This window comes from Balaenoptera borealis (genome assembly GCF_965194805.1).
Source record: "Balaenoptera borealis genome assembly, chromosome: X".
Taxonomy (NCBI): domain Eukaryota; kingdom Metazoa; phylum Chordata; class Mammalia; order Artiodactyla; family Balaenopteridae; genus Balaenoptera; species Balaenoptera borealis.
The window spans coordinates 4570908-4595068 of NC_138881.1; the positions used below are offsets into that span (position 1 = coordinate 4570908).

At 39.0% G+C, this 24161-nt stretch overlaps 1 protein-coding gene across 11 annotated transcripts in view; it reads right to left on the reverse strand.

The window, feature by feature from the left end:
- The window catches only part of NLGN4X (neuroligin 4 X-linked), an 886820-nt gene that overhangs the window by 402840 nt on the left and 459819 nt on the right, over positions 1–24161 (reverse strand). For all 11 annotated transcript variants that reach the window (XM_082375567.1, XM_082375570.1, XM_082375557.1 and 8 more), the window contains one exon: positions 17935–18022. The gene's annotated coding sequence lies outside the window, so the exon portion shown is untranslated. The remainder of the gene's footprint in view (positions 1–17934; positions 18023–24161) is intronic.

Here is a 24161-nt window from a genome sequence, read left to right on the forward strand (position 1 = left end):
GCAAATTATAGGCAGTCTCTTCTCAACAGCCTCTTTTCTATCCAAAATAGAAGTCAAATGAGGTAAGAGGTGACAGCTAATTTTGCCAACTAGTTCTTTCATGGATCTACAGAACACCATTTATCAGGAGAGAAGCCAGCAAAAATGAATTAATGAGATAATGTGAAGCAAACAAATCCACTTGCTGTTTGCCAAAGCCTGCCATATCCTACTAGAATCTGTTGGGAAAGGGATGAGATTAAAGACATGGTCTTATTTCATCCTTTCCTAAGACTGGCTGGTTATGTTTTAGTTTGTGGCAGGCAGGAAAATGGTCACCCCAAAGACACTTGTGCCCTGATCCCTAAAATGTGTGAATATATTACTTTACATGGCAGAAGAGACTTTGCATTTACTTTTGAGACTCTGCAATTTTGATTAAGTTCAGGACCTTGAGTTGGAGAGATTATCTTGGATTATACTGGTGTCCTCAGCGTGATCACAGGGATCTTAAACAGATAAGAGGGGGGCAAGGGGGTGATTCAAAGTGAGAAGGAATCCAACTTCTGTTGCTGGTTATGAAAATGAAGCAAGGTCCCCCTGAGCCAAAGAATGGGGGCACCTTTTAGAAGCTGGGAAAGACAAAGCAGTCAATTCTCCCTTAGAGCCTCCAAAATGAATACAACTTTGCCAACACCTTGATTTTTAGCCTGGCGAGACCCACGTCAGAATCTCGACCTCCAGAAATGTAAGATAATAAAGTTGTGTTGTTTTAAGCCAGTAAATTCATGAACCGTTTCTATCCCCCTATGAGAAAACTCCCCTTCCTGTAAAGGAACGAAACTCTAGAAATCAGTCCGGATCAGGATGGGCCACTGCCACATATCCAGATATATGGCATCGGGCATGGCCTCCTCAGTCTTGTTCGGCAGGATGATTTTTTGGATACAACCCCTGCTGTGAATTCCCTGGGGCCAAGAGATGTAAGAATTGATTGTCCTTCATGGTACCTTGAATCATACCAGATTTCTTCATTGAAAATGGAATATTTTAATAGCAGAAGTGGTATGTTAGAAGGGGCAACATCAATTCATGTTAAGATGTAATCAAATCTTAAGCATCTTTTTTTCTTAAATGGTTACAAATCCTCTGAAAATTTTTCTAGGAGCTCTTCCTCCGATAGGAAGCCTCAGCTACAAATTTATGTATTTCTAAAGCAACGGAAGTTTTCTGTTTATATTGAAGCCATTTCTCTTCCTTTTTTTTTTCTTTATTTTCTTCTACAGCGCACATAGGTATGTATTTATAATTTGTATCATACAAGAGCAAGAAGAGGAAAATTGAGCACTTCTAATTGGTAATTAATTCCTGCATACACACACCAACACACAAAAAAGATAAGAACATTCTAAGCAACCAATTGGAGATGCTATGATATAAAACAGTAGTTCTCAAAACTGTGGTCTCTACATCAGCAATATGGAAGTGGTCCTGGCAACTTGTTATAAAAGCAAATTCTCAGATCCCATCGCAGGCTTACTGAATAGAAGCCATAGAATTAAGAGGTAGAAGGAACCTTGGCTGTTAAGCAGGATAGTGTGATTGCTTGAAAGATAGGCTCAAACACGTCATCCACGGTTTAGGTGGCGTCATGCCATTAAATTGAAAATTAGTACCACGTCTTTGATTTTCAAATCTTACACATACTTGCATCCCCAAAATGGGCACCATACTAGAATCTCATTTCTCTTTACCCTTTAAAAAGAAAAAATACATATTTTAAAAATTTATACATCACAGGTTATTTGCTCTCTGTGATCCTTTATGAAAAATAAAGGATAATTAATTAATGAATAACATCCTCAATCCAATTACCATTACACAGACTTGAATATTATCACCACTTTTTAAAGAAGTATCAGTTTTTTTTCTATCTTGTGTTTACTGCCAACTGCTTGCAAAATACCATAGTAATTATGGGACTCATGGAAGCATTATTACATTTTCAAAGAAAACAAATGATGAAGTTCCATCTTTACAAAGGCATTTTTAGAGTTATCTTTAAATTTAAATCACCAACAGATTATAGAAGCAGCCTGGATTTCATATGTGTTTATTCTTAATCTGTTACCTTGTTTCTAAATATCACTGTTGTTTGTGAATTTGTTTTGTCTTTTGTCTTTTATAAAGCACATTTCTTTCTTCCCCTTTGCTTTTTCTATGGCCAATCTGTTGCTTTTTTCTTAAGCCTTCAGCTGTTAATTTGTTTCGTGTCAAAATAACCTTACCTCATAATACAGGTCTCAACATGGCTTGGGCTCTGAATTAAGAGAATAATTGCTAAATTTCCATTTCACTTTGGGGTGTCGGGATGTAACTAAAGAGTGTTTCAAAATCAAACATGTTTTTTGACCATTTCTTTTAAACCCTAGTCTTGAAAATTCTGCATGGGGATAGGTAGATAAATTGGCTCCTTAATTGAAGAAAACAGGTACACATTGTACCATCAATTACAAGGAAAGCTTGGCAATGCACATCTAAGTCAGCTGTAGAAGAAGTAAAGAATATCCAAACTATTCATCGCAATCCCAAATCCTTTATTGTGAAGTCGCTGAGAAAAAGTTTAAAATATTCATAAAAGCAGTGCCACCCTACAATGGCAAATAAATATGTCTTGAAGATACTACTTATGATATAATTTAGTTACCATACCCCTCACTTAAAAAGAAATACATTGGGACTTCCCTGGTGGCACAGTGGTTAGGACTCTGCACTCCCAACGCAGGGGGCCTGGGTTCGATCCCTGGTCAGGGAACTAGATCCCACACGCATGCCGCAACTGAGAGTTTGCATGCCACAACTAAGGAGCTGGCGAGCTGCAACTGAGGAGCCTGCCAGCCGCAACTAAGACCCGTGCAACCAAATAAATAATAAGATAAATAAAATTTAAAAAGAAAAGAAACACATTTAAGGAACTTATGAATCCATGGTCTTTAAGGTTTTGCTATTAAGAAGTATGCCTCTTGGACCAGTAGCATTGTCACTGCCTGGGAGCCTGTAAGAGATGCAGAACCTTAGGACGCCTCTTCCATCTATTATAGAACCTGCATTTGGACCAGTTTCCCAGGTGACTCATGTGCCCATTAAAATTTGAGACGCACCTCTTTAAGGGAAACTATTCTCTGAAACGTTGAAGATTTGGGGATTCCATTCTTAAACATCTGACTAGCTATTCTGGTCTTGTAGGAACTGTCGTGCATATTAAAGCATCATCAACCTTTGGTGTTAGGACACATGAGACGTGTGTCAGAGATGAGAGACAAACTTTGGACTTAAAGTTGCCTCAACAACAGAACAAAAAAAAAAAGAAAAGAAAAGAAAGGGATTTGCCTTTCTGAATCCCAGCCAAGCGACTCCCCTCTTTGGAAATATGAGGCGCTGAGTTGTCACCTTCTACCTCTGGCTACTTCCTGATCAAAAGACATGGGCATCCCTATTTATTTTTTTCCTCTTATTTTTTAAGAAATGCAGAAAGATAAAAATCTTTAAAGACAGTCACTCTCATTATCTAATTTCTGGCTCTTTTAAACAAATCTATAATTCATGATTGCATTCATTTTACCATGTGTTTACTTTTAAAGGAGTAGGAAGAAAATCCTATTCTTTGTTGTTTCTTGAAGACTATAAACCAATGAATCTAAAGAATATTATCTAGCATGAAAAAAATTCACTCTTCAGACACTCAAAAGCAATTCTCTCTTCATTACTTATTAAACTAAAGCATCCCAGCGCTATCTCCACTGGCGATCATTTCTCTTTCGAAATCGTGGAAGAAAAAACCCACCCCGGTGCGTACTTTCATTCGATGTGTGGGCTTAACAAGAGTCTCAAGATGCACTGCAATGAAAGGAAGGTATTTATTCTCACTGCCGGGGCATGACGCTTATGTATATGTTGACTGGGATTCTTACTTTTTTTCTATTCCTGAAAATCAATCAGGGTGCTATCACAGAAGCACACCCCATATAGAATGCATGTAACTTTGTTACAGAGCTTTGATATAAGAGACACATATAGATGGTATCAATATCAACAATATATTGATAGATAATATATAATCATAGAGGTATATCTATAGATATGTAGATTCGTACACTGATGGATATATATAGGATATAGAAAGATATAGATATTACATATGTTCAATATTGGGCTGGCTAAAAAGTTTGTTCGGGTTTTTCCTTAAGATGTTACGGAAAAACCTGAACAAACTTTCTGGCCAACCTTATGTATATAAGGCATATCCATCTATCTATGTATCACATATAGTCTCCATATTTTATATCTACATCATACATACACACACCACACACATATACATCTCCCTATCCAGTATATCCCATAGATACAGGTAAACTGATTAGAGGTATAAGCTATACTCCTCTCCATCCAGTCGCAGGCATTGTAGAGCTGTACACGGTTGGAGGGGTTTGTCCCAGAGCTTTGCTGACACCACTGCAGAGCTGGGCGAGCTGCTGCCATGAGGCTGCTGTCTCTGCGTCCGACGCGCCCAGCTGGAGCTGGAAGCCCACAGGGCAGCAGGCAGGAAGGGAAGAGGAGCCCCGGGTGGGAGGGACGGCACGCAGGCTGAGCCCACAAGCGCTGGCGGAACCACACAAGGGTGGACCGACGCTGGTCATGACTGCTGCCTTGACCCTGGCCATGAGGGCTTCCTGCAGAACGCGGGGGCCCTCCTCCGGGAGCTGACAGCCATCCGCGCCTGACCTGCGCCTCGGAGACGCTGCGGGAGGAGCCGCTGCGGGAGGAGCCGGAGAAGGTGGAGGACGCGCCGCTTCACACCGACACGGTGAGTCCGTAGATCAGAGACAATGGGGGTGACGCGCAAAATGGCGGCTGCTTCCCGCCCCCCCTCCTGACCCCTCCCCCCGCCCCAAGGATGACCTCCTTTGCGGTGATTCACACAGGAAAGGGGTTTCTGGGAGATGCCACTGAGCAAAGTCAAGATGACACATGACAAAGGCACGCCTGCCTTCTCCTATTTCTCTGAGCTCACGTAGCATTCGATAACCAGCACCTTGCCTCTTGAGACTGCAGAATCAGAACTTACATAAACCCAAACTTCCTGCTCCAAGAACACTGACCTTTCAGAATACAGACAAGAGAAAATGCCCAAATAAGTGTCCCACTGTAGGACCCTGTTTTCCCAACCCATGTGTCCAGTTCTGATCACCTGATGTAGTACCTTGAACTCATGTCTCCTCTAAGTCCATAAGTGTCCTACACCTGGATGATGCTGTTTTATAACCACTGAATTGGAATTATAAAGAAGTTAGGGAGATGGCAGGATTAAGCTTTATATGCAAAAGGATTCAAGGCAGAAAGTGACTGGGTAACGCTGCTCAATGTTCTGTAACAACCTAATTGGGACAAGCATCTGAACAAGAATAGATACATGTACATGTATCACTGAATCACTTCATTGTACGCCTGAAACTAGCACAACATTGTTAATCAACTATACTCCAGTATAAAATAAAAAGTTAAAAAAATAAATTAAATAAATAAAAATAAATTAAAAAATTTTAAAAAAAGAAAGTGAAGGGCTAATTAAAATGCTACCCCTAGTTCTTCCCACATTTGGATTATACCATCATGGTTGGGAAACCTCACCATTCTGTCCTGCCCTCCTGGGAAACACATGAAATACATTCAGTTTCAATTGCTATACATTCAATTTCAAACAACAAATCTTAGAAAATGTGCTCTCCTGAATCCACCAAATGTTTGAGTTTCTGGACGCTCACCTGATTCTTCCGTCAGGTCATTTAACATTTCCCTTTTAAGTACATGGTCATCCTTTTTCCACACAAACACAAAAAAACCCTTTTCTTTTTTTCTTTTGTTAGTGAGTAGCTGGAGGGCTGGTAATTACTCTATGTATTTAGTAGCAAGTATCATTAGAATTCTGAATTAAAAATAAGATTAATGATTTAATTTCAGTCTTGTCAAGATGACTCATTTAAAAAAAATACTGAAGTGATATAATGCTATAAAAGATTTAAGCATAACTTATTGATAAAACCATTACAACTGGAATGAGAGAGCTATTTGTCTACGTAATGGTTCCTGAAATCACAGATAGTACTTTCCCATTATTTCGCTGCAACATTTGTAATTCCTTTTTGGAGTTACCTTTTTTTTTTTTTAACAACCATATGTGGTACTTATTAAGTGCCAGCCACTGGTCCAAATGTCTTACAAACAGTGCTCACAATTGCCTTAAAAGGCAGTTTTACTGTTACTCCTACATTATGCATAAGAAAATGTAGGCGTGGAAAGTTTTGAGAAGTTCCCCAGTGGAACACAGCAGGTGAGTCTGGGAGCCATGATACAAAACCCATAGATTCTGGACCCTGACTCTATAGCCTCCTAACCCTTCCTCCACATTCCTTCTCTAGAACCAAGGGAAACTGGGCCTGAAGACAGTAGCAAATACATCTTTGCATTTGGGAAAGTAGCCAGGTGGCAATATTATTGGCGTAAAAAATGCTCTCGAATACAGAAGGTCAATAATCCTCATAGCCAGATCAAATGTTACAGAGGTCTTCTCCTAACGAGAAATTATATAACTTGAGGTGTAGAAAGTTAAGACTTCTACTTCTTGGAGAGTTACTTTCCCAACAGAAACAAAAAGTAAAGCGATGGCTTTCAGGACACTGGATATCAATGAATGGATAACAGTGATTCCAGAAAGATGGGGAATAAATGAGATGAGCGCTTTGGTGGTGAAGCCACTGCACGGAGAGGGATCCTGGGTCATGGTGCAAGGAGGAGATCCAGGCAGAACCCAGCAGACGCCCTGATTTGAGGGGATGGACCTGAGAGTTTAGAGAGAACAAGGCAGTGAGAGTTGTCAGGATAGAGTTTGCAGGAGAAGCGAGAGCTGCATGGAGAGGGATCCTAGGTCATGGTGCAAGGAGGAGATCCAGGCAGAACCCAGCAGACGCCCTGATTTGAGGTGATGGACCTGAGAGTTTAGAGAGAACAAGGCAGTGAGAGTTGTCAGGATAGAGTTTGCAGGAGAAGCGAGAGCTGCACAGAGAACCCCAGAGGACTGCCGGGTCCCCCCGCCGGGCATTTAGCAGATGACTAGCGAGCGAACACATATGACTAACACACTGCATGCATATGACCCATGGATGGGGATGTACCCCTCCAAAAGGACTCGGTAGGACACTGCTCAGTGCTCACAGAGGACCACAGATACTGCCTGTCCCCATCAGTTGGAAGGGAAAAAATCCCACAAACCATAAGACTTTGCAGAGTGTTGAGGAAGGTGCAGCCTTGGTAAGAAGGGGATCGTTCACCGAAGCCTGGGCACTGCTCAGGGTCTGCGGGCCAAACGTGCTAATAAGCAAGACTTGAAGAGATCAATCTCCCTCCAAATAGCTTAACTACAGCCCAGAATAAAACCTAACATTTTTATAGGAATAATAATTACTCCACTCCAAAGTGGTAAAATCTACAATGTTCTATCAATACATTCAAATATTTGAGAATCTGAAGCATGGCAAAAGAAACTATCCAAAATGAAATACAGTTGGCCCTTGAACAACCTGAGTTTGAACTGTTTGGGGGCCACTTATAAGTGGATTTTTATTTTTCAATAAATACTACAGTGCTACATGATGTTTGGTGGATTGAATCAGCAGATGCAGAACAATGGATATGGACAGCCAATTATAAAGTTATAGGGGGTTACCCAGGAGTCAGTGCCCCTAACCCTCAAGTTCTTTAAAGGTCAACTGTACATAAACAGAAAAAAAGCATAAATTAACTGTAGTACAGCATCAAGTATCCTTATATATTGGTGTTTGAATACACAAAGGAAAGAGAAGAGAACTGAAAAATAATTTGAATAAATAATGGCCAGAAAATTTCAAAACTTAAAAAAAGCTAGAAGCCTATATAGATCCAAGAATCTCAACAAACTCTGAGTGCAAGAAACGAGAAAAATTTTACCAAGACACATCGTAATCAAATTGCTCAAAACCAGTGACAAAGTCTTCACAAGCACCAGAGGAAAGAAACATGTTTTGTATAAAGGACAAAGATCAGAATAACTTTAGACTTCTTAAATATGTAACAAACATATTTAAGGTACTAAAAAACCACAACAAAACCGGTCACGTACAGTTCTATACCCAGCAAAAATATCTTTAAATCAAACAAAGGTGGAGAAAAGACATATATACAAATCCAGAAAGAATTCATGACCAGCAGACCAGCACTACAATAAATGTCCAAAGAATTCCTTCAGGCGTAAGAAAAATGATATTAGATGGACATCTGCATTTACATAAAAGAGTGAAGAACATAATAGTAGCTCCTTGATAAACCTATATTTTTTTCTTATTTAAATATCTTTAAAAATAACTGATGGTTTATATAATTCAAAAAGACACATGCCTCCCAACATTCACGGCAGCACTATTTACAACAGCCAGGTCATGGAAGCAACCTAAGTGTCCACTGACAGATGAATGGATAAAGAAGCTATGGTACATATATCCAATGGAATATTACTCAGCCATAAAAAGGAATGAAATTGGGTCATTTGTAGAGACGTGGATGGACCTAGAGACTGTCATACAGAGTGAAGTAAGTCAGAAAGAGGAAAATGAATATCGTATATTAACACATATATGTGGAATCTAGAAAAATGGTAGAGATGAACCAGTTTTCAAGGCAGAAATAGAGACACAGATGTAGAGAACAAATGTATGGACACCAATGGGGGAAAGGGGGGGTGGGATGAATTGGGAGATTGGGATTGACATATATACACTAATATGTATAAAACAGATAACTAATGAGAACCTGCTGCATAGCACAGGGAACTCCACTTCGCGGTACAGCAGAAACACAACATAGTAAAACAACTATACCCCAATTTTAAAAAAATGATGCTTTAAACAAAAATGATAGGAATGTACTGTGAAGTTTATAATATATGTAAAACTAAAACATGACAACAATAGTATATGCTGCCATATACGACTGGAAAAATGAAAATATACCGTTGTACAAAACTGGACAGAGCACAGAACAGGAAACTACAGACCAATATTCCTCATAAACATAGAGTTGGAAATTCTAAATGCATGTTTAGCAAACTGTATTAAAACAGTGTAAAAAGGATAATATATCGTGACCAAGGAGGATTATTTCAAAAATGTGTGTTTTAACATTCAAAATCAATGTCTTATTAACCAGTTAAAAAAGAAAAAAAGATCTTAATATTTTCGAAAAAAATTATTGAAATTCAAAATGGAGTCCTAATTTTTTAAATTATGCTCAAAAAAACAAAGAAGAAGGGCAAGTCCTCCACAAAATAAAAGGCATCTACATAAAACGTACAATTAATAGCATTCTTAATGGTGGATTCTTCACCCATAAAATCAGAAACAAGCCAAGTATGTTTGCTCTCAGCACTTTCTTTTTTTTTTTTGGGTTCCCAATTTTAATTTTTTTAAGATGTTCAGGTCCGGTGAGTAACATTTCACCAAAAGGAAACAGTCTTTTCTGGGTCTTAACTGACCGAAATAGAAGAAGCACAGGGAAGGGGATCTATGGGGACAAAATATGCAAGAAGATTTGAAGAGGTTCTGTTGCCTGGCTAAACACTGCCCTTAAAAGGTACAGGGGAGAACAGATGAAGTCATGGGAGGGAAAAAAATCTTACTAATAATTCCGAAGCTGTCAGCACAGAGACTGTCACTACCACATACAGAGAAAGTAGGCAGACATGATATATTAATTTCTGGGTTAATGACCAGACCACATAGCTCTGGGTATCCTAAAACGTGAAGGCAATTGTTGTCATAGCATTCTTGAAGTGATAACTCATGTGATGTTGCCCTGTTCAGGTGGTGTTAACAGAGGATGAAACGGGAATAACATCTCCAGAGAGTCCCCCATGGTCCGAATGACGGCAGCGCCTGTGAAGTTTTCTGGTCTATGGCTCAGCCATGGGGTCATTGTATTGAACCTTCTGTTTTGAATGCATCCAGCCTTGAATATGAAATGATGGATCTCCTTAGATTTTAAGCCCCCGACACTTTATTCTATTAATAAATATTCATTTTCCTTTTCTCCCTCCAGTAGCGTTTTCTCATCAATTCCAGATGAAGTCACAGCTGTGAAAGCCCTTTATCCGTTACTGTTCATCTCTACATGATTCTGTGCACCCTTACAAAATTATGAAATTACTGAAGATTGAGTCTGAACCTTTTGTTTGGTGTTTTTGTTTTAACATCCTTATTGGAGTATAATTGCTCTACATTGTTGGGTTACTTGCTACTGTATAACAAAGTGAATCAGCTATACGTATACATATATCCCCATATCCCCTCCCTCTTGTGTCTCCCCCCAACCCTCCCCATCCCACCCCTCTAGGTGGTCACAAAGCACCGAGCTGATCTCCCTGAGACACATCACTTTTCTGTCTGGATGATCTGTCCATTGGTGAAAGTGGAGTGTTAAAGGCCCCTACTATGACAGTGTTACTGTCGATTTCCCCTTCTATGGCTGTTAGCATTTGCCTATGTATTGAGGTGCTCCTATGTTGGGTGCATAAATATTTACAATTGTTATATCTTCTTTGATTGATCCCTTGATCATTATGTAGTGTCTTTCTTTGTCTCTTGTAATAGTCTTTATTTTAAAGTCTGTTTTGTCTGATATGAGACCTGCTACTCCAGCTTTGATTTCCATTTGCATGGAATATCTTTTTCCATCCCCTCACTTTCAGTCTGTATGTGTCCCTAGGTCTGAAGTGGGTCTTGTGTAGCCAGCATATATACGGATCTTGTTTTTATATCCATTCAGCCAGTCTATGTCTTTTGGTTGGAGCATTTAATCCATTTACATTTAAGGTAATTATCGATATGTATGTTCCTATTACCATTTTCTTAATTGTTTTGGGTTTGTTATTGCAGGTCTTTTGCTTCTCTTGTGTTTCCTGCCTAGAGAAGTTCCTTTAGCATATGTTGTAAAGCTGGTTTGGTGGTGCTGAACTCTCTTAGCTTTTGCTTGTCTGTAAATGTTTTAATTTTTCCATTGAATCTTAATGACATCTTTTGCTGGGTAGAGTAATCTTGGTTGTAGGTTTTTCTCTTTCATCGCTTTAAATATGTCCTGCCACTCCCTTCTGGCTTGCAGAGTTTCGCTGAAATATCAGCTGTTAACCCTATGGGGATTCCCTTGTATGTTATTTGTTGCTTTTCCCTTGCTGCTTTTAATATTTTTCCTTTGTATTTAATTTTTGATAGTTTGATTAATATGTGTCTTGGTGTGTTTCTCCTTGGATTTATACTGTACAGGACTCTGCGCTTCCTGGACTTGATTGACTATTTCCTTTCCCATATTAGGGAAGTTTTCAACTATAATGTCTTCAAATATTTTCTCAGTCCCTTTCTTTTCCTCTTCTTCTTCTGGGACCCCTATAATGCAAATGTTGGTGCGTTTAATGTTGTCCCAGAGGTCTCTGAGACTGTCCTCAATTCTTTTCATTCTTTTTTCTTTATTCTGCTCTGCAGTAGTTATTTCCACTATTTTATCTTCCAGGTCACTTATCTGTTCTTCTGCCTCAGTTATTCTGCTATTGATCCCTTCTAGAGAATTTTTAATTTCATTTATTGTGTTGTTCGTCATTGTCTGTCTGCTCTTTAGTTCTTCTAGGTCCTTGTTAAATGTTTCTTGTATTTTCTCCATTCTGTTTCCAAGATTTTGGATCATCTTTACTCTCATTACTCTGAATTCTTTTTCAGGTAGACTGCCTATTTCCTCTTCATGTGTTTGGTCTGGTGGGTTTTTACTTTGCTCCTTCATCTGCTGCGTATTTCTGTCTTCTCATTTTGCTTAACTTACTGTGTTAAGCAAACACTGTGGGGTCTCCTTTTCGCTGGCTGCAGGTTTGTAGTTCCCGTTGTTTTTGGTGTCTGCCCCCAGTGGGTAAGGTTGGTTCAGTGGGTTGTGTAGGCTTCCTGGTGGAGGGGACTGGTGCCTGTGTTCTGGTGGATGAGGCTGGATCTTGTCTTTCTGGTGGGCAGGACCGCATCTGGTGGTGTGTTCTGGGGTGTTGTGAACTTGTTATGATTTTAGGCAGCCTCTCTGCTAATGGGTGGGGTTGTGTTCCTGTCTTGCTAGTTGTTTGGCATGGGGTGTCCAGCACTGCAGCTTGCTGGCTGTTTGGTGGAGCTGGATCTTAGCATTGAGTCAGAGATCTCTGGGAGAGCTCTTGCCAATTGATATTATGTGGGGCTGGCAGGCCTCTGGTGGTCCAGTGTCCTGAACTCGGCTTTCCCACCTCAGAGGCTCAGGCCTGACACCCAGCCGGAGCACCAAGACCCTGTGAGCCACACGGCTGTACAGAATGTCCCATCAGGGTCACCTCAGGATGTGATCCAACTACATATCTGGCCAGCCACTGAAGTATCAAGAAGTCATCAGTGCCCTTGAAACAACGTGTCCACTGTCCAAGAATAGGACCGGAGGGATTGCACTTGATGCTTGCTCTCCAAGGAGGCCAGTCTTTTTTTTTTTTACTTTGTGCTTAGTGTAGTTCCACTTGCTCATAGGGTGCCGAGTGCAGAGGCCTTGCACCTTGCACCCTTTAGACCAGGGTTTCTCGTGTGAAATGGCTGTGTCCGACACTTCGGCTCAGCAGACAGTGTGCCGAAGCACTCTCAGCCCTTCTATTCACCAATGCACTGAAGATTCTACCCAGTAAAACAAGGAAAAAAAGTTTTTAAACCTCCAGATTGGAAAGGAAGAATTAAAACTGCATTTGAAGATGACATGATCATCTGTGTAGAAAATCCCACGGCATATACACAACTACTGGAACTCTTATGTGCATTTAGCATGGTCCTAAGATAAAAGATCAATATCTAAATTATATTTCTATATACTAGCAATGAACACTCAAAAACTGAAATGAAAAATACAACCTCAATTACAACAGCATCAAATGTAGGAAATACTTTGGGATAATTCTGACAAAGGTGTGCAAGACCTGTGCACTGAAAACTATAGAAAAATTGCTGAGAGAATTTGAAGAACACCTAAAGAAATGAAAAGGTTACTTTGTTCATGGGTTGGAACATTATGTATTGCCAAGATGTCAGCTCTCCCCAAATCAATCTATAGATTCAACACAATCCTAGTCAAAATCTCAGCAGGATATCTTTTTGTCAAAATTGATAAACTTATTCTAAAATTTGTATCTAAATTTAAAGAACCTAGAATAACTGAAAACAAAACAAAAAAACTTGACAAAGAAGAACCAATTTGGAGGTCTCTCACTACCTGATTTCAAGACTTATTCAAGCTATGAAAATCAGGACAGTATAATATTGGTATTAAGACAGAGAAACAAATCAACAGAACAGAATAGGTACTTGAGGAATAAATCTACACATATACGGCAAACTTCCCTTCTACACACACACACACACAGAGTCAACATTTGAGGGTCATCAGGAGCAGGTGTTTGGGGTGCACACCACTAGATCATCTTTCAGCCCCCATGTAGACTAAATGATCAATACTGTTTCCAGCTAAGCCTTCATTCCTTCTCAGCAAAGAATATGATGTAGCCATTTCTACCTGATGACAAATCCAATCCACTGTCTTGGATGTTGACCAGCCCACATGTCATTTTACGGGTGAGAAAACAGGGCACTGGTAATTGGGGATCATTAGAGGTTGATTAAGAACAAGAAATCCGTCCCTTAATTCCAATCCAGTGTCCTGTAGATGACGGGCCAGAGGACAGAATAACTCAAAACTCAGTAGGACAGGTGCAAAATATGGTGCAGATAAATATAAGCAGCTAAATTGTCCAAAATTAGCCTGGTACCATAAGACACTTTTACTTGATCTACCTTTAAATTTGTTGGCTTAAGACATTTATGATCTAATAAGCATCTTTAACAAGAATGAAACTAGGAAGGCTAATCATATTTTTTCTGAAAAAATACCCAATTGAAAATGTGCTCTTTCATATTCTTATTGGTTTATTCCACTATCTAAGCAATTTTCCAATTGTGTAAATCATAAGCGTAAAAAGATTAACTTGTTTTTATAAATGTATTTTTCATTATTGGGTTATATGCCACCAATATGTTCTAAAATGATGTGTCTAGGGACTTCCCCGGTGGTGCAATGGTTAAGACTCCACGCTTCCACTGCACGTGGTGGGTACGGGTTCAATCCCTAGTCGGGGAAGTAAGATCCCACGTGATGCGCAGCATGACCCCCAATTTTTTTTTTAATGATGTGTCTAGATCAAATACAATTAATATCATTCTACAAAAGAAACTAAGATATATTTATAAAATGAAAATACGGCCATTCTATGGCTTCCCTGGTGGCGCAGTGGTTAAGAATCCGGCTGCCCATGCAGGGAACACGGGTTCGAGCCCTGGTCCGGGAAGATCCCACATGCCATGGAGCAACTGAGCCCATGAGCCACAACTACTGAGCCCACGTGCTGCAACTACTGAGCCCGTGTGCTGCAACTACTGAAGCCCACGCACCTAGAGCCCGTGCTCCACAACAAGAGAAGCCACCGCAATGAGAAGCCCGCGCACCGCAATGAAGAGTAGCCCCCCCACCCGCTCGCCGCAACTAGAGAAAGCCCGTATGCAGCAACACAGACCCAACTAGGCCAAAAATAAATAAATTAATTCATTTAATTAACTAAAAAAAAAAAGAAAATATGGCCATTCTATACATTAATGACAATTCATTAATGATATATATCCATCTGTAATATTTTCAGAATAAAATTCAGTCTCAATTTTTTTTATAGTAAAGAAAACTGAGAAGACTAGGAAGTAGTACAAAATAGGCATCTTGTTTTTTTAGGGTCTGATTTTTTTAAACCCTAAAACATTTTCCTGTTCCTTATAAATCTCTTTAAATAAAAAGAAAATATTTTGGGGTTTGATCAGTGGCATTCCATTAGTCAGGATTTTACTGCATTTACGCATTCCTAATCATTGTCAACAAAAAATTTATCAGAAAGCTTTTAATGATCCATTGACTGGGACAATTAAAAATAAGAATTAAAGCATCTTAATTGCAAAGGAATTTTCAAAATTATTTACTAACAATTCATTATCAATTTTACCTATGGTAATAAACTAATGAGAGCTTTTAAGAGAGTATATTTTACAGCGAAAAACATACTCTAAATCTCTCTTACACATTTAAAAATTCTTGTGAAATATCTGTTCTAGACATATGGGCTACTTGGAAACAGAATGTTTGGCTAAATATGTACTTCTTCTTCATTACAGTTCACATGAGGTTATTACTTGATATAATACATATAAATTGGCAACAGGGGACTACATGAGACAGCACGTCCCTCCTCCTGAGATTAACTGAACATTAAATTACCTTGGTTTGACAGTGGAATAGAATATCAGCAAGCCTTATAATTCTCTATCATGTCTTCGTTTGTTTATAAAAGACAATCCTACAGCATTTCCACCTAAAACCCTAATGCTCGTTCTGTTCAGTTACAGAGAAATTTAACAGCCTGTGTCATCAGTAATTAAGAAATCAAGGTTGTGCTGTTCCTTCGTACAGTGCAAATATAGAACATGGGTGTGTATTCCCGTGGATGTATACAAATGCATTCAGAGGGACATCAGTGGATTGAAGAGCGCTTGGGTAGGCTGATGCCGCTAAAGTTTTTTTTTTTAAGCTTCCAAGTTCAACAGCAGTTTTGGACCTAAAGGGTCCCACCAATTCTGATTGTTTTCATTAAAAAAGCATGTTTTATCCAATCACCACGGAAAACAATATGGAGGCTCCTCAAAAAATTAAAAATATATCTACTATATGATCCAGCAATTCCACTACTTGGGAATATACCCAAAGGAAATGAAAACAGTTATTTCCAAGAGATGTATGCACTTCCCTGTTCACTGCAGCATTATTCACAATAGCCAAGATATGGAAACAACCCAACTGCCCATCATCAGATGAATAAATAAAGAAGATCTGGTATATATAAACAATGGGATGTTATTCAGCCAAGAGAAAAGAAGATATCCTGCCATTTGTGACAACACAGGTGGTCTTTGAGTACATTATGCTAAGTGAGATAACATCAGACAGAGAAAGACAAGTATGGTATGATTAATCTTATACATGGGATCTAAAAATGTCAAACTCGTAAAAATCAGAGAGTAAAATGGCAGTTACCGGGGGATGGGGTTGGGGGATAAGATCGATGCTGTTTAAGGTTACGAACCTGCAATGAGCAGTAAATAAGCCACAGAGATTTAATGTTCAGTATAATAAATATAGACAACAGTATTGTATTATAATTATGTAATGTGATAAATATCACTACAGTGGCAATCACAGTACATTATATAAATGTATCAAAAGTAACAAGTTGTACACCTTAAATGTACACAATGTTTTACGTCAAATATATTCAATAAAAAAAATGCTGTAAAGAAAAAAGAAAGCACGTTTTTATACTGAAAAGGAAGATCTATGAGGGGGTTGGAGTTACACTGGATATTAGAATATACAAAATCTTTATAATGATGGTGATGTTGAACTGGCACAAAAAAACAAAGAATGGGATGGAATGGGGTAGAAAATAAGAGAAACAGACCCAGGGATATACAGAAATCTAGTATTGGATGAAGCTGGATCTCAAATCATTTGGGGAATAATGGATGTTTTAATGAATGGCTATATTGTAAATGTCTTCAGCTGTTTGAGAGAAGATAAAAATTAGATTCATTCCTTACACCATACCCAAGAATGAATCCCCAGTGGACCCAAGATCTAAATGTAAAAAGAAATGAAACCACAAAAGTACCAGGAGAAAAAGTGGGAAAATTCTTTTATGAGCTGGGTGTAGGGAAATGGCTTTCTTAACAATGATGCAAAGCCCAGATTTAATAAAAGAAGGGATTGATAAATGTGACTACATTAAAAAAAAAAACCTTCACATGGTATAAAATTCCATAAATAAAATCAAAAACAAAGATGAATGAGGAGAAAATATTTGCACTATTTATTACAGATAAAGGACTAATACTCCTAATATACTAAGATATTGAAGAGCAAAATTAAAACAAATGGGGCAAAATATCACACTAGATAAATTTGGACAGAAGGTATGCTGATTGTAGCATTCTCACAACTTTCAACTAATGTCAAGCTACAAAAAAAAAGAAGGGTTTTTAAAAAAAAAATTATGGTTTCCCTAGGAATAGTTTGTTCTTAGCACATGCTACACACTCAACAAATGTGTCTTAAATCAGTATTGTAAAATGAATAAAACTTATATAGAATTTAGATTTATATAAAATTGAATTGGAATGTGCATATCATAAACTGGTCTTCAATAATGATTCCATTTAATTTTTTAAAGCATGTGTTTATAAAGGAATGTCTATTTGCATATTATCATATGGATGAGAATCAGAGCTAAGAGTCATTTTAGTCTCAAGTTAACCTTTCAATGTGAGTAACTGTCAGAGTCTCTGATGGACTGACGAGGGGATGGACTGAGGTCTTAACTCCCCGTAGGGAGTGAAGACCCAGCCATGACTGGAGTCCCTTTTACTGCACGTTACTTTCCCAAGTTTCCCATGAGACTTCATATTTAAGGAGCCATCAGGAGTATGTCAGCATCAATTACACACAAAGATGACGGAAGTGCTGTCTCACCGAGGACCATCAGCATCATGGCTGAATGTCCTAGTTTACGGTCTTACTTGGTCATCACCAGAGGCTCTGCCCATCACTGTAGCCACCCTTCAACTGGGTCCTCTTTCCCTTTTGTCATCATCACTTTAGTAAAATATGGGTGAATATGATGAAACTTACCCAGGCAGCCAGGAACTTCTCAAGGCTTCGTAGAACTAGAGGTGCATGGGGAAAGAACTGCAGTGTTTGTGGGTAACACCAAGACTTTCTAAAGAAAGAGAGAAAGCGAGAGAGAAACAAACGGTAATTAGAACTATTCATATGGAAGAGGGAGAAAGGACAAAAAGGGAGAGAAACTGGAATTAGTCACATGGAAACATTCTATAATTATCAGTCATATATCGCCCAGAATCCATTCAGAGATGCACAATGAATAAAGTAAGATAACTTCCTTGTCTCGCTTCTTAAACTCTCTCTTATCAAATATTACTTTGGAAATACCCGGCATCTCCTTTTCAAGACTTCTGCAGCTGTGACATTCCTTCTCTGATAAGCATTAGGGGAATGGAGTAAGATTCCTTATTGCCTAGTTTTATACGTTTTAGATAAAAACCACAGGAGACAACTTTGAGTTTTACATATTTGGAATTTCTCCTCAAATGCTGGACATGCTTTGTGTTTGGAGAAGCGTCATCTTTCAGAAAAAGAGAGGCTTAAAGGCCAACCACTGGAACCGCCGACACCTGGAATTCTGGCTGCGTGCAGGGGCATTCTTGCTGTTAGAGATCGTCCTCAGGAAACCAGAAAACTGGGGACCTGCGGAGGAGTTTGCCAGACCGGGGGTAGCTCCATGACCACACTGCGGTTCTGTAGAAATATTGTTGTCTTGGAATTTCCTGAGATTAGGATGTGCTGGAGAGTTTTGCTCCTTTTACTTTTCTGCTTGTAGTGAGAATTTTCATCAGCTGGTTCACATCTCCTGTCTTCATTCGACAGCACTGTTGTTTCGTTGGATTTTTCTTCCTGTTCCTCGGCATTTTGTGAACACAGGTTCTAGGTCTACATCACTTTCTACGGTGACTGTTCTAAAATGTGGTCTTTTTAAGGGATGATTGTGGTGGGGTGGTAGCGTTGGGAAGGGGAATCAATTTTCCCTCCTTGTTCAGTTTTTCCCTAGATGGCCGTGCCTTTAAGGGGACGTTATTTTGATTATTTCCCCAAGGCGATGCTGCTCTCCAGCTGCTACACCTGCACTCCTTTCTCTGAAGCCTGTTCCCTCTTATCACGTTTTGTGAGCCACAAAGACCCATGCTCAGTACTAGGGTGCTTATAATTTTTATAATGTATATAATGTTTATGTAAAACCTTTATTTTATAATTAACATAACATTCATATAAAATGTAAAATCTTTGTTTTGTAATCTATATCATATTCACACAAAATGGAATGGTTATAATTTATGGTTTAATGTTTATAACGACATTGTGGGTTTTCAATCCATATTATGGAGTGAAGAATTTTAATGGGAGTGGAAGTAACACACTCTCAAGTTCCAAATTCTTTGACAGAATTGTGAATTTTCTTCTCATTTCAGAGTCAATAAAATCTCTCATCTTACTGAAAACTGAAGCTAGTAGATGACAGTGCTTGGGAATCAATACAATTCATTTTTGATTCAAAATTGAAAGTAAAAAAAAAATCAGTGAATTCTGGCATGAGATTATGAGCGTGCAATCACAGAGCTTAGCTAAGAAGAGCAAGAAATTTAATAAATAAAATCAGAATGATTTATTATCACCCATCCTTTGGGAAAAGTGTGGAAGAAAAAAACGTATTAAAAAAATAAGCAAATGTGAAGGGACTTCAAAGAAGCAGCAGCCGACTCCGCAGCTATGCTAGCGTAATAATGTACACAGCATAATACAAGAAACGCAGAATCGGTATTTTTCAAGCGAGACATGCCACTAATATTTGAGTTCCAATATTTTGACAACTGCCAGCGATGGCAGGTGCCTATAAAACTAGAATAAATGTTGTCATAATACGTTGTTGAAATTTTATATTTATTTTTTCACACATGGGAACTATGTTTTGGTATTTCCCGAACAGACAGCCAAATGTTCACCATCCGAAGAACGAAGACACAGCTATGCTACAGAGAGTACTGACCTGGAAGATAAGACAGCAACTTCAACCAGTGGGGCTCTTTGCCTTAATAACTCTGGCTTATCCAGTAAACAATACACAGATCAATGGTCCTGCTTTATCACCTCCCCATCATAAGCTTCACATGCTGATTCTTTTTGCTGTCACCTACCTTCCCTACTCAAATGGATTCCCGCGTATCTGAATTCTAAAATGCATTCCTAGTTCACGTACCCAGGGCGTTCTATAATAAAATCAATAACCCTCAGACGCACATACATCTGTAGTAAGTATCATACCCAGCACAGCCATACCCAGGGCATTCTATAATAAAATCAATAAACCCTCAGATGCACGTACATCTATAGTAAGTATCATACCCAGCACAGCCAATCTGTAGCATCCCTGATAAATAACAAGTGCTGGCTTAGTATTCAAGAAGAAAAGAAGATAAGTTTCTATGATTGCACCTCTTAACACTGTACAGAACTCTTCAACTCTAGAATATGACTTCATGGAAGAATCCCTGACCAATCTCTCAGGTGCTATTTTGTCCAGATGTCTGCTTTGCAGCAGGGGGTGCAAATTTAGAGGCATCTACTCCTGGTTGTAACCGTGAAAGTCACTCTCTCAGGAGAATATACAGAGTTTTCAGGAAAATAAATATGGGAGATACAGACACTGGAAGAACGACTTATTTTAAGCTGCAACTGCTCTTATTTTGCAAGAAGCCGTTTATGTGCAAGAGCCCTGTAGCTTTTCCATGTTTCCAGGAATTATTCTTCGCTGAGACAACTCCCCCAGAGGCTGGAGAAGTTTGCTTTTATCGCACCTCCCTACATGCATCAGCTCAACAAAATAATTTCTACAGGTCACATGAAGTATGTTCTTAGCCTAAGTGAATGAGAGCTCATTACATTTTAAGATGATTTAAATAATTTGTAAGGCCCCTTGGGTTAAATGGCCATGCCCAGCTATGTTGTAGAATTGGGGGCGAATAAATTATTTGGGGGGAAAATGGAGTTGTCATGGGAACCAATGGCTTGAAATAATATCAATATAGTCCCGACTAGCCTGTACATGAAGGTCAAATAGAGATTTAGTTCAGGGGTTCTCTGCTCAGAGCAGTAACAGGCGTTGACAGAACCACATGTAAGTGGAAGAACCCAAAGTCAGGAGGATAAAGATGTGGCCCTATTCCTACTTCTGTTATTTCTTACAGGAAAAAAAAATCCCATTTTTCAGATAAGCCAACTCATTTCATAACTCCACACCCTCCTCACTTAATTATTTCTTCTCCAACTTTCCCATCTTCTTCCAGCGCCACTCAAGTCCCTGCCCCATCAATTTCCTCTGGAGTTCAGTTTTTAAATATCACCCCTTCATCCAAACGCTGCTAACCTACTCCAGGGATGTCTAGATGCTTCCTCCTTTTGATTTGTCCTTGTTTTACTGTGTCCACTGCACTGCCTTTTATTCTACTTTTACATCTCTGTCATTCTGGGTATGTGTGTGTGTACGAGGAACATTTATTTATGCAGTAAGACGACATACAAAAGAAAACAAGAAAAGGGTGAACACAGGATTGAGGACAGCCGCTTCCCTGGATAGAGGAATAGAAGGAGGTGGGGTGTGGAACCAGATAACAGTATGTAGGTTATCTTGAAGGTTCTGTTTTTGTGTGGTTTCCTCTTTGACGACTATAAACACACAAAGAAATGCATGAGCCATTTCTAGACTAATGGTGAGAGTAGGTCGTGGGTCAAGACTCATGTTTCATGTATGTTTTTGGAACTGAGGTCCAAAAAAAAGAAGGTGTTACACTTACGCCATCTTTATGTATTTTCTACTTTCCCATTGGTCAAAGCTCTTCAAAGATACGTGACAAAATTCTTAGTTCCTGTGTTAATGTGGGCTAACACTGCATTTCCTCATCTGTCAAATGGGCATAATTACAGTATCTACTTCATAAAGATGTTGTAAGGATTAAATATATCAGTACAGGAGAAGGTTCTAGAGAAAGACCTGGCACAGAGTGGACACTGAAGGAAAGTTAGCTCTTGTTCATGGGATTATTAAATGAATTCTGTTTCTGTTGTCATTTAACCAGAATTCTGGAGGGAGACACACGTCTACTTTGGCTCAGGGGTCCTGGAATGTCAAAGTTACATGTGGTGCCATTCTCTTGGTCTCTCTTTCCTTGATGGTCACAACATGTCAGCTGTAGCTCCAGCCGTGTCTCCATCACAGGCAGGAAGAAGGGAAAAGGAGAGAATAAAAGGGAGAAGTCAGCGAAATCCATTTCAGGTCAAGGCACCCTTGTGGAAGCCAAAGCAATGATATCACTTAGCTTCAAGGGAAGACACACCGTGCAGTCCTCTTCTACTGGGAGACATTAACACTCAGAACAAAGCAAGAGGACCACTCAGTTTGAGATAAAGGACGATGAACGTTGGGCAGGCCACTCTCAAGAGCTCCCCAACTTCCACTCCTATCTAACCAGGCTCGTTCTATCCTGTCCAGCCTAATAATCAGTCCCATTGAAGAGAAGTTGTAGACCAACTAAGCTCTGTTCTCTTCACCTGCAATGAAGACCATGTCTTCTACAGCAAGCGGTAGGCTGTGTTATTGGTAGAACTATAAAATTCTACCAAAATACTCTGGTAGAACTATAAAATTATGAACATTTTCTGCTGTACTCAGCATCTATAGAAGTGCCAACTTATCCTGAAACTGAGCTTTCTTGACACCCAACTTACGGTCCATGCCTGTCTGTCGTTTTTCCCTTGAGGGCTTGTCAGAGAATGTGGACATAGGCTTTGAATATGCCAAAGTCAGAAACCTCCTAGATCTGCAGCCTCAAGGACTGGGATTTTATGTGCAAAATTTCATTTCCAAGAATATCTATTCTGCCTGAGTCATTTTTCTGTGGAGAATCTCAAGCTACAGAAACATAGTATATCAATTGATCGCTTGCCTAAAACCAAGTGGAAACACTCAAAGTTCCCCCTTGTATGAGTATGAGCGACTCTGCAAAGTGTTTGAATTGTACCTAACTCCAAAATGTGAACTGTCTTAAATCAATTCTTCCATCATGGTCAGAATTATGTCCGAGTAATGGATTTCCACTAGAATTCTAGGAATTAATAATTAAACCTACCTCTTTTTTTAAAAATCACTTTTACATACCACTTTTTAAATTTTAAATTTCACTTAATGTTAAAATGAGTGAGACACCCAGATAATTCAAAACTCATGAATGTTTCTTTTGATATTTCATGCTCATACTTTTGTTTTCTCCAGGTAAGATTTTTATGCACCCATCCAGTGTTTCCTTTATGCAAATAAAAAATGAATATATAATCCTTTTAACCCCTTTCCAACACGAAAGTTACTTTTCTACATACATTAATTTGCACCATATTTTTTCATCTAATGTATCATAAAGAATTTTTATATACTTAGCAGGATTTTACCTGCTAGTTTTCAAACTTTTTAATCTGTCCAGTCCTACTCTGCTAAAAATCATTTACCCTGCACATCAACATCCATGGCTTTACCTCTCTTGGGCATGTACTTTGCATTTCTTTCACCTAAAACAGGTTTCATGACCCTTAAAGACCAAGAAAGCTAGGCTATGCATTGCCTCTTACTACCTTCAGCAAGTTTTGCAAAAGATAAACTTCCAGAAACTCCATGAGCACTTAAAAGCCAAAGTGTGTTTTAAAGAATGTTTGCCACGTCTCATCCAGAATTTTTATGTATGCTCCAGTGGGAATGTTGCTTTGGTAAAAACAGTCTGCCATATTGGTAGAAACAAAAATCCTACACTTCTTCCTGCCCGTGCAGCCTGCCTTTACTTCTCTTACTCACCTTCTTGAGTGAAGGATGCCAGCAGCCTCCCAATGAACTTCACTGACTACAGACTTTTTCTTATTTCTGTCTACTGGCAATGACTTGTGAGTTTAATTTTATTCAAGTGTTTTATTTACATGCCAATACCCTGCCCAAACCTTACTATGCTCTTCCATTGTCCAATCATAGATCCAAATTTTGAGATTTCTAGGTCTACTTCAGTTTTTACGACTCTACTTGGACAAACTCATGTTGACTACTTCTCAATGACTGGGCTCTTTCTTCATCAGTCTGACTTAAGTGAGGTCTCTCAAAACATTCTCTTCTCATTCTCAGTGCCGTTGGTCATTTTATCCTTTTCTTCTGTGAAACAACTTCTCTTCTTCTTTATTTTGGAGGTAAATCC